This window comes from Dreissena polymorpha, chromosome 5 (assembly GCF_020536995.1).
Source record: "Dreissena polymorpha isolate Duluth1 chromosome 5, UMN_Dpol_1.0, whole genome shotgun sequence".
NCBI classification, from domain to species: Eukaryota; Metazoa; Mollusca; class Bivalvia; order Myida; family Dreissenidae; genus Dreissena; species Dreissena polymorpha.
Genome location: NC_068359.1, coordinates 77,475,368 through 77,487,379, shown reverse-complemented (window position 1 = coordinate 77,487,379; position 12,012 = coordinate 77,475,368).

The window sequence follows — 12,012 nt, the reverse complement described above, 5'->3', positions numbered from 1 at the left end:
AAGTCTAGCTAGTGAACTGGGAGAACAAAATTAAAATCTGAAAATTTACAAATAAAAGATCAATTGAAGACTGTAATGGAAGAAAACACAATTTTAAGTCAAACTTTAGACCAAAAATCAAGGGTTATAAAAGACAGAAACAGACAATTGAAACGAACATCAAGCAGGGAGAATTATTGGAAAGAAAAATATCAGAAATTTAATAATGATGAAAAAAATTATACTGAAGATGAAATGATTGTTAAAAACATGACAATAGCAGAAATTGAAAAACAAGTAAAAGACAAAAACAAACAAATACAAGAATTAAATGACAAAATATATGAAATGGAAATAGAGAATTGTAAACTTAAACAGACTCAGGAGGCAACCATTTATGATGAAGACAGTAAAACATACAGTATTGATGCTCATATATGTGTATTTTCCCTTTTAAATAGCCATGTATCATTTGAACAAATTGGACCAGTAATATCAGCAGTATTTAATTTAGTCAATATTAAGCCTAATAAATTGCCATCTGTTGGTACAATTTATAATTGGTCAATCGAAAGTGGATAAATTGCGAAAAAACAAATGGCCGACTTAGTATCCAAAGAGAACACAACTTTACGTAGTGATGAAACCTCCAAATATGGCATGAAATGGGGAACTTTTGCTACAAGGGATGATAAAGGCAATTACACTCTATAAGGCTTACAAGAGATGGCCACAAAGTCCAGTAATGACACATTGGATACTTTCAAAAACATCCTTTAAGATATTGAGAGTGTTTCTACCAATGGTGTTGGTAACACAATATATTTCAATATAAAAAATACTATGTCGGATCGCGCATCAACTGAAAAAAAATTTAATGAATTACTTCAAGAATACAGAACTTCTATACTACCACAAGTACTTGAAAATTTTGAAACATTTTGTGAAAAAGAAAAAGAATCATATTCTCAAATGAATAAAACAAATTGTGGACTCCATACTCTTGTTCATTTAGCTGAAACAGCTCAAAAAACATAATTTGAAACTGAAAAATTACATTTTAACAATGATATTCCAATACAAAATAAACATTTTGATAAACTTCTCAGCCAGGTACAATACGGCTGATTCATACATCATGCAAAGCATTTGCACGACGGGGTGACGCAAAAAAATGGTTGCCATAGTAACTTTTTAACTTTCATTAGAGACACTTTAAAGGAAGAAAAAATGTCGTTTCAATTACAGCCTTTAAAAGGGAACAGGTTTAATATTCTTTTCACAAATGCTGGACAAATTTACTACTTTCTTAACCATATGTGTGATTTTTTGGAAAAAAACACCAAACCTTAATATGCTCTTGTCATGTGTTTTACATGATTTTAAAGAGAAGATTTTTTTGTAGCCGGTTGTAAGGCTCTTGGCCTTGCTTCAAAGCTTATAATCACTCCATTTTGGAATGTTATTGAGAACAGCGAAATAAATATTACAATGTTTAATTACCGCTTGAATGTACTGGCTGAATATCTTGAATATGTCTCGACACACGTTGAGGACTTTATATGTGGAAAAATTAAGCTATATGATGATGTTGCAGTGAAAGAAGACAAAATTTATAAATACCTCTTGGAAAGTTCTGCAATAGACAATCATGTTATCGTTATCCTGAGTATTATGTTGCCTGCATTTGCTAAATTAATTAAAACTCATTATAAAGACCATCTTCCTGGTGGAGAATTAACAAATCTTAATCTGATTCAAACAAAGAGTGTCGATAAACACAACACATTTCCTGAACGCGTTTTTTCATATGTTGACCATCTGCTATCAATGAAACCAAATATAAATACAATAACATTAGAATCGCACATAACATTTTCACTCAACAAAACGTCAGAATGGCTTTTTGAACAGAAAAATGCACATAAAATAATAAAACAAAGTCGCAAAGAAGTAAAAAATGAAAAATTTAAATTTAAACAAAGAGAAGAAACAATACATTATCAACGGATTGAAAAGCAGCGAGAGGATTTCAAGAAGAAAGAAGATTAGGAACGGAGAAGAATTGAACGACTAGAAAAGAAAACACTGGACATTACATTTTATGGATTGTGGCAGAACGAACTTCAGATGAATGACGCACTTAGTAAAATTAAATCCAAAACAGAACAAGAAGAAGCTTTAAGAGTACAACTAAGATTAAGGAAGAACGTATTCCAACAACAATGGCAGACGAATAATGTTATCTGTAGATGAACTAAATAAAAATGTAATATTACTTATGAATAAGGCACATGAAATTCCTGTATCTGATAAAACCCATGACTTGGTTGGTAGAAATGTTATGCACAAGTTCATTGAAGAAAGTGGAGAATACAGATGGTACAATGGAACAGTAATATCACAGGTATTCCTTAAAAACAAAACAACAACATTTGTCTGTGCTTTAAATAAAAATATTTGGACTGACAACTAACTGTTGCAACATAGATAACATAACATATAACATTACAGCACAAGTTTGTTCATAATAAATAAAGTTCATGTAATAAAATAATAATTATTAGTTTAGTTTAAACCTACTTATTTAAGCTCGATTGCATCCAAAGCCTATGGCTTAAAAAATGCTCTCAAGTTCGTTTCATTTATTATTTATCACTAGACAACATGTTTTTTTAATCATAACATCATAATACTAATTTCAAAAATCAAAATGTGTGTTTTATCTTTGCTATGTATTTAAATGACATAGAAGATAAATTTTTCTTAAAAGGTGCTGAAGGTATTGATATCGGTACTCTTAAGATTCTTCTGTTAATGTATGCAGATGACAGTGTGATTTTCGCAAATTCAGCGGAAGAACTGCAAAAAAAAACTAGATATTTTATCGACTACTGTAACAGATGGAAATTAAATGTTAATAAATATATAACCAAAGTACTTATATGTAGAAAAGGTGGAAGACTTCCAAATAATCTAAACTTTTATTTTGATGGAAACCACATAGAAATTGTGAATAAGTATTTTTATCTTGGTATAATATTAACATCAGGAGGTTCATTCACAGAATCACATGAGACATTGTCTGGTCAGGCTCTTTAAGCGATATTTAAACTCAGAAAATATTTGTATAGTTACGTTAATATTACTGTTGAACATATGTTAGATCTTTTTCAAAAAATAGTTAAACCAATACTGTTTTATAGTGCTGAGGTTTGGGGGTTGATTGAAAGAGTGCATACACAGTTTTGCAAGTCTGTATTAGGTGTTAAATGTAACACTCAAAACGATTGTATTTATGGTGATCTTGGCTGAATGGATTTACATTCCCAGAGGCTTGTTTGTATTGTTAAATTGTGGTTGAAGATCACTGGCTGTTGTGATAGAAAATATGTGTCATGTATTTACAATACTATGTTAAATGATGTTGATTATAACCCACATAAGCAAAACTGGGCTTCACTTGTTAAAGATACGTTGCGTAGATTGGGTTTTTATCATGTATGGCTGCAACATAGTGTTGGAAATAATAACCAGTTTATTATAATAATTATATTTAAATAATAATATAAATATCGTATGCAGTATTACTGTCATAGACCAAATATGTTTAAAACTGTCGAGCTGATTACAAATGATAAGTGTGAAATATTACGAAACCTAGCTGTATATGTAAGCAAAGCCTTCGAACTGAGAAAAGCACATTATACAATGCATTAATATTTATATCGTTATTGTATAGTATAAACTATAATTCACCATCAGTTACCTGATTCACCTGTCCGTATATCAAAATTGCAATCGTTGTCGGTGTTACTGAGGTCTCTGCATTGCAAATATATGCATAAATAATTATCCGACACCATAAAGCCAAATTATTAAGAGTCATACGTGTATTACATGACTACAGATAAATTTTAAATTTTGTATACAGTGATTCATAAAATAAGAATCGTTTTAACCCATGTCCCATGGTGATATATACATATGGTATAATATTAGTGTGGTAGGATCATATGCATGTTAAAAAAAAGATCCATTATTGGATATAGATGAAACAAGTTCAATTATTTCAGTAAAGTATATTGCATCAAGAGGATACAATCGGTGATTAAGATTTTAAATTTTTATCCCCACGCTTTTTGAAAAGCGTGGGGATATTGTGGTTATCTCCGCCGTCTGTCTGTCCGTCCGTCCGTCCGTCCGTCCTGGCCACTATTATCTCCTACACTATTAGCACTAGAACCTTGAAATTTACAAACATGGTAACTATGAGCATATGTGCGACGGTGCACTATTCGGAATTTTGATCTGACCCCTGGGTCAAAAGTAATGGGGGTTGGGTGGGGCTTGTAAAACGAGTAAAACGAGATTGGCCAGTCTGGTGTTTATCATTGAAATCTGTACATATTGGCTGCTTTCAGGGAAAACGGGGCTTAATGCATGTCAAATAAGATTAGCCTGTGCATACTGATTAGCCTGTGCAATGCGCACAAGCTAATCAAGGACGACATTTTACAACAGCGAACACCTACAGTGCTTTAAGCGCTTTGATTATAATAATCGCCATATTTCGATGATAACAGGGTCATTGATGAAATAGTTTATTCAAGTCTCATCACCTTAGAATTATTGTACTTATGTTATCGTAATATAATAGGAATATTACATCATGCTTATGTGAATATTACATCATTATATGTGATATAATATAATATGAATATTACATATATTAATAATTAAGTGATGTTAAGAAAATGTGATGTTAGTTGATATCAGGAAATAAGTTCCTGCAAATATTTGCATGTTTCATGACCGGCGCTCTGAGTATTTGTATTGAAGTACATACAGTTTGTTTGAAATTTGATATTTTGAACTTGATGTTAGATGTACAGTGAGATGTTTGTTTACGTTCTACGTAAAACGAATTTGTGATAATTATTTTGAAAGTGTTATTTTTTTATTATCACTATTTGTAGAACATGTTCTCAAATAGAAATATTGAAATATCAAATTAATATATGCTGTGTAAATGCTGTATGTTCCTTTAGAAAATTGATTTTGTATTTCCTCTGGATGCGAGATGTAGGATTTGTATCAGAAAATTATTGTTTATTCAACCATAACGTTTTTTATGCATCACCATGTTTTATGAATATATGAATGGTATGATATGTGTTGAACAAGGACCATAACGGTCTATCTTAACTGTGTAAATATGTACATGTATTTGTATTTGTCGAAATAAAGTTCTTTCTGTACTTGTTATGGCATTGCCTTCAAAATTATATATAACATCAATGGGTTATTGTCATTATAATTATTTCACAACTCAAAATGTGTTTTTTAGCAGAAAAATCACATATTTTGAAACTTTACAAGGGGGATAACTCCACTTATGTCCAACTGATTTTTAAAATGTTTTCAGTTTTGTACTTGTTGTGTGATTCCCTTCAAAATTGTATACAACATCAATGGGTTATCATCATAATACTAATTTCAAAAATCAAAATGTGTTTTGTATCAGAAAAATCACATTTTTTTTTAATTTTCGAATGGGGATAACTCCACTTGTGTTCAACCGATTTTCATTTTTTTCAGTTTTGTACTTGTTATGTCATTCCCTTCAAAATGATATATAACATCAATGGGTTATCATCATTATATTAATTTCAAAAATCAAAATGTGTTTTGTATAAAAAAAATCACATTTTTTGAAATTTTCCAAGTGGGATAACTCCACTTGTGTTCAACCGATTTTCATTTTTTTTTCAGTTTTGTAGTTGTTGTGTGATTCCCTTTAAAAGTATATATAAAATCAATGGGTAATCAAAAAATAATAATTTTTCGCTGCCTGAAGTCGCTATTTAAAGCACTTGATGTAAGCAGGCAATTCTGTGTGGTTACCGTTAGACATTCTTTGATTGACGGACAAAGGAACGACTTATTCATCAAAGAAATTACCCATTAATTCAACATCGATTTCCTTCGAACAGTTAAAGAACAATTCACTTACACTTTTCTTAAATCTAATCAATCAATTATTCAACAAAACATCGCGTTATTTGACATTTTAACGAAATCGAAAATGCAGTCTCACCAGTTTCATTCCAGTTTTATATCCCAACACTGTTATTCACATTCATAATATTGTAATAATCCATCGTAAACACACACACACTAATCGTTCAACGCTTAAAAAATATTTAACTGTTAAATAAAAACACTATAAGTCCGATTTGTTGTTGTCCTTTAATCCAAAGCGTCTAGCTAGTTTCGTCATTTAAATTACGTCACATGAGATACGTCATAAATTACGTAATCAATTCAATGAAAATATAAGTACGGAAAGCTGGTTCTTCATAAATTTTAGTGAAGGACCAAAATAGTATGATTTTATGACTCAAAACCTGTGCCCATCTTTAATTTAGTATAAAAGTAAGATATATATTATAGACGTTAATTCACGGCTGAGCCGGGCCGGGCAGTGATAATCGGCCCCAGGTCGCAAACGGCCCTCGGGCCGTTATGCTCCCTGCGGGCCGATTATCACTGCCCGGCCCGGCTCAGCCATGTATTATCCTCTAAATAATTATCAGATAAAACTTAAATGGTAGGTTTTTTCGTATTTTATTATTACCTTAGTATCGTTGATTCAATTGTTGTTTATGCTTTATTTCGATTTTATTTTGTTTAAAGGGACTGTCAACCGCGATTGACGAAAAAAGAAAAGTTCTAAAATACAGTATTTTTTTACAATTATTAGTTTATATTGATTTCATTTTATTCGGTAATAAATTTTACTGGGTATGTCTACCAGGTAACTACCAGTTAACTATAAATAATGCAAGTAGATTGATCATCATCGCCACGTGGTAAACCCAGGAATGCAAATTGTGCATGCGTAGTGAATCGTATATATTTTATATATAAAATTATCAATCTACTTGCGTTATTTATAGTGTGTATATCGTTATGTCACCTATTTTCGCGATGTACTTTCGATTTCACATCGCGAAATTTTATTACCGAATATACTGAAAATATGGACTTTTTTCAAGTAATGTAATATACCAGTCGTGATATTTTAACCAATATAAACTAATAATTCTAAAATAATACGGTATTTTATAACTTTTCTTTTTTCGTCAATCGCGGTTGACAGTCCCTGTTTAAAGTAGGTAACAACAAAACATTTCAAAAGCGGGTGGGGTATGGAAAAATATCTTATGTTTTAAGCTTGGGCAAATAAGAAGTTTGATGACATTCGTTTAAACACTTTTCTTTAAAAAGAACAATTATTTTAAAACAGATAACTTTGATGTCTTTAAATGTTATTGGATGGTTTATTGTTATAGAAACCCTTTTTTCATCACATGCAACGTTAACAGAACCTGGGATATTGTATCTCATTCTGCATGAAGCTAAAGACGTCTACACCAGGAAATTTATTGACTCTTGCAATAAATATTATACATCACCACAGTGACATAACTATGTTCTTTGAAAAAAATAAAATAAAGATACTTCAGATGTGTGTCTACTTCATACCCTTACATTAAGAAATATACAAATCATAGAATAGATAGTATTTTATAGGTCTTTGTACAAATTCAGAAATATAATAAAATGGATGGTGTTTTAAGTTGCTACACAACCAATGTTTAACATAACATGTGATGTGTTGACATGACTATTAACACTGCTAAGAAAACATTTACTTCGAATTAATATTAGTGTCCCCAGTCGATGGGTGAAACTTTCACCTGCATCACAGTCACCCATTAACTGGTTGGGCTATCCCAATTAACTACCTGTTAATGGCAGATTTGTTCAAAACAAGACAAGTATCAATGTTGGAAGTATTTCTATTGCTGTTACAGTCTTGACGCTAAACCCTAGCCCGACGGCCCGGGGCTAGTGATACGTATTAAATTTGGACTATTAAAATTTCCAGATTCATATAGTCGGGATAGTGGGTATTTTAATCTGTTCTATTAATGCATAAAGATTCGAGCTAGTTGTTCAAAAATGCTTAATTGAAGACTGCTTGTATATGCTGATTAGTCTGAGACATTCCAACAAGCAATAACTGTGACAGTCCAACAAGCAATAACTGTGACAGTCCAACAAGCAATAACTGTGACAGTCCAAATACTTGCTCATTAAAGTGTGTGTATGTGCAGGAACTTGTGTGCCTTGTGTACTGTTTGGTACCAGCTAATCTCAAAAACTGATTCACTATTAAGTTTTTAACCTAATAGAAATAAAACCTGAATGTAAAATGGATACTATCATTGTTAAGATTTTCTTTGTGGGATGAAATATTATAAATTGTAATCCCTATGATTAACACAGATAATATTAACCGAACGCTAATTCCTGTTGATGTAGCAGAGCAAAAAGACCTGGTAGTAGAGATGGTTAATGGTTGATGTTCCTTATGAGTAGGTTCCATTTGGTATGTCTTTTTGATACATCTAATATTTTATTTATAATTTTCATTTATAAAATGGGGTTGACTTAGTTATCCTGCTCAGTGGTTGAATCTACAGGAAATATTAACATAAGCACATACATTGTATTTGAAAAATGTATGCTGGTGACCCTCAACTGCAATTTGGGTTACAGACAGGGTAGCTAGGTGTTATTATTTCTAAGAGATGAACCCGAGTTGAGGCTCAAACTTACCAACCCATGAGTGAGTCAGAGATCAGCACTCAATCGGTTAAGCTGGCCGGGGTAGCTTGGAATCGGGGACTTACTTTTGCTTAATAATGATCTGAAATAATATCTTAGTTGTCAACACTATGTTTTTTTAAATCGCAACAAGTAAGGCTTGCAACAGAACTAATAAAAATAGTAAGATTATTATACAATTTACAAATCAAATATATTTGACTATAAAGTAGTCTTATGTTTACTGAAATGTGCAAATACCAATTGGTTTTCATTTCTGCAAATTTAGAAAACTGAGCTAATATAATAAAAATATGTTTATTTTTATTAAGTGGGTGGGTTTAAATTAACTTGCACTTAAACATTATAGTCTGGGGTTGTTTTAATCTCTGAAAGTTTTCTGCATACAGTACAGTCAGTTATTGTCTTTCTCATTAGTTAATTACAAGGTTCTGAACTGGTATCGAGCAGATGGTCATTGGACGTTATAATGAAAATTGTCTTTATTAGTTATAAATCGGCAGTTTATCGCTTTTATTTTATTTATAAAGTCATTATTTAACTACATTAGCGGATAGGGAGTGTGTGTACTGTAGAGCGAATACTGGCAGAACGCCCCCCCCCCCCCCCCCGAACCGTTAATCTCGGGTTATCTCGGCAGTCTCGTTACGCGTGATTTGACAATGACGAAATCGTAAATCATTTAGACAAACATTTTGACAAAGTTACATGAAGATTGGGCATCAAATGTGACATCTACAGTGTTCACAAGGTTTTGAGGGTTTTTTTACCTAGTGACCTAGTTTTTGACCCAGCATGCCCCAGTTTCGAACTCAGTCGAGGTATCAATGGGACAAATGTTCTGACCAAGTTTCATGAAGATCGGACAATAAATGTGGCCTCTAGAGTGTTCACAAGACAAAATGTTGACGCCGCACGACGGACGACGCACGACGGACAAGAGGCGATCACAAAAGCTCAACATAAGCACATTGTGCTCAGGTGAGCTAAAAATCGACTGCATTCATGGTTCGTTTGGTATGTGAGTGGTTACTCATGGTTGATTTACATGTATTAAGATTGCGAATCAGAAAAATAAATAAAAAGACTGGACACTTTTATGGAAAAACTGGAGGCGAGGTCTCATTAAAGACAAGAAATAACAATCACAATTGAAATATATATTTTATGTCATTCGGAGTATTTACCTCGTCATTAGACAATTCTAAAGAATATACAAAAAAACGGAAAATAAGGAAAATAACTTAGATGAATTTCGTTCTCAGGCACATTGTCAAGAACACATCACAGAAGTGTGATTGGCGTTTCAAATTCAAACAGCTAGGTCAACATTATAAATATTAATGATTTCCCACAAACGCCATTGCGACCAGTGTAACCATCATCGAAATCACGTGAATCCATTGCGAGGCGATCACGTGATCAGCAGAGTTCCCTGCAAAGATTGACAGATACAATAGAAAAAGCAAACGCGCATCGTTTATTTGAACGCTTATTGACTCAATAAACAAGAAACCGTCGGAGACAAGTGATGCTCCCCAAAGGTTTTTTTGTCACAATATTGCACTATATATTCAGATAAAAGGAAACGTCTTGAGGTCACAGTAGTTGGGGGGATAAGAACGTTTTAATAGAAAATTTCAAAGGTCCATAACTCTGTGAAAAATCATCCGACCAGAACCCGCTGATAATATGCACATCTCCTCTTGGTAGTGAAGCTTCCCATAAAGTTTCATTGAATTCCGGTCATTAGTTGCTGAGAAATAGCCTGGACAAAAATTGTGCACGGACGGACAGACAGACGCACACAAACACGCACGGACAGACGTAGCGGCGACTATATGCTCCCCCCAAAATAAATTTTGGGGGAGCATAAAAACTGTGCTGACATAAAATGCCTGTCAAGAAAAAATATATGGTAAAGCATAATGATACTTTATCACTGAAACAATTCGCACTTATTTAATGAGGGGTAAAAATGTTCATCAGCATGAATCAAAGGTGTTCAATTACCAGCGTCAGTCGTGGACGCGCTGTCGTTCCCAGTACCAGAGACATCTGTCGTGGGGTTGGATCCGGCGGAGCTGGCGGCGGTTACGGTGGTGCTGCTGGCGGCTTGTGCTGCAATTACGAATGATGTGAGGAAAATGTTTGTGAAATATATATGAGCCTTGTTCTGAGAAAAATGAGCTTAATGCATGTGCGTAAAGTGTCATCCCAGATTAGCCTGTTCAGTCCGCACAGGCTAATCAGGGACAACACTTTCCGCCTAAACTTGATTTTGTGTAAGGAGGGACTTCTTTGAATCTAAAAATACCATAAAAGCGGAAAGTGTCGTCGCTGATTAGCTTGTGCGGACTGCACAGGCTAATCTGGGACAACACTTTACGCACATGAATGATGCCCAGTTTTCTCAGAACGCGATCATATATATTTCTGACAAACGCATTTAGCTTATAAGATGATGCCATGTTTACAATATGTGTCGTTACGTATGCATACTTATAACAAGAGGGATAAAAACAACTCTACTTAAAACATGGATGCGAGATAAAATTGACTACAACATGCCAAAACACACATATTATAAATAAATATATATAAATAAATAAATAAATATATATATATATATTGTATTTTCATCAACGAACATCTGTTGTGGCCTCATGTGCTTCTTTATTTTTGTTATTACGACGTGTTAATTATCGTGTACGAAATAGGATGACCGTCAAGGGTTAATTGCAAAAAATATTAAATTGATCTTGTGTATATGAAATAGCATAATGTTTAAACGAACGCACGTTCTTTATTTTCGAAATAACGTGTGTTTGAATATTATTTAAAAACATTTTATATCGAAATTTTACATCTTATAAAAGAGAAACGCGATTTGTGGTCAGGGACATATATAAATTATCAGACAAAGGATTACTACATCTTTTTTGTGATTTTTACCTACGTCTTCGTTGAATCTTAATACATATTTGATTGAAATATAGAGTTAGTGCTATTTTCCTTTACTAATGCTATGGGGTTTTAACAAAATTACTCACCCACACAGCACGTAAAAATGAACAGGACAAAAAACTGAAAAGAAAAGAAACATGTTTATCTGCAAATGACATTTTAAGCTGCGAAACATGAAGGTTTCCATGGGAAAATGAGATATTATTATAGAAATTTATTTTACAAGTGGCATTTTAATTTTCAGAAAATTCTTTGACAGCCATATTCAAAATTGTATTTAAGTTATTTACATACACATATCAACTCTTGGACGATTATGAATATTGCTCTGTACTGCCATCATATGTGTATAAAAACGATTACACA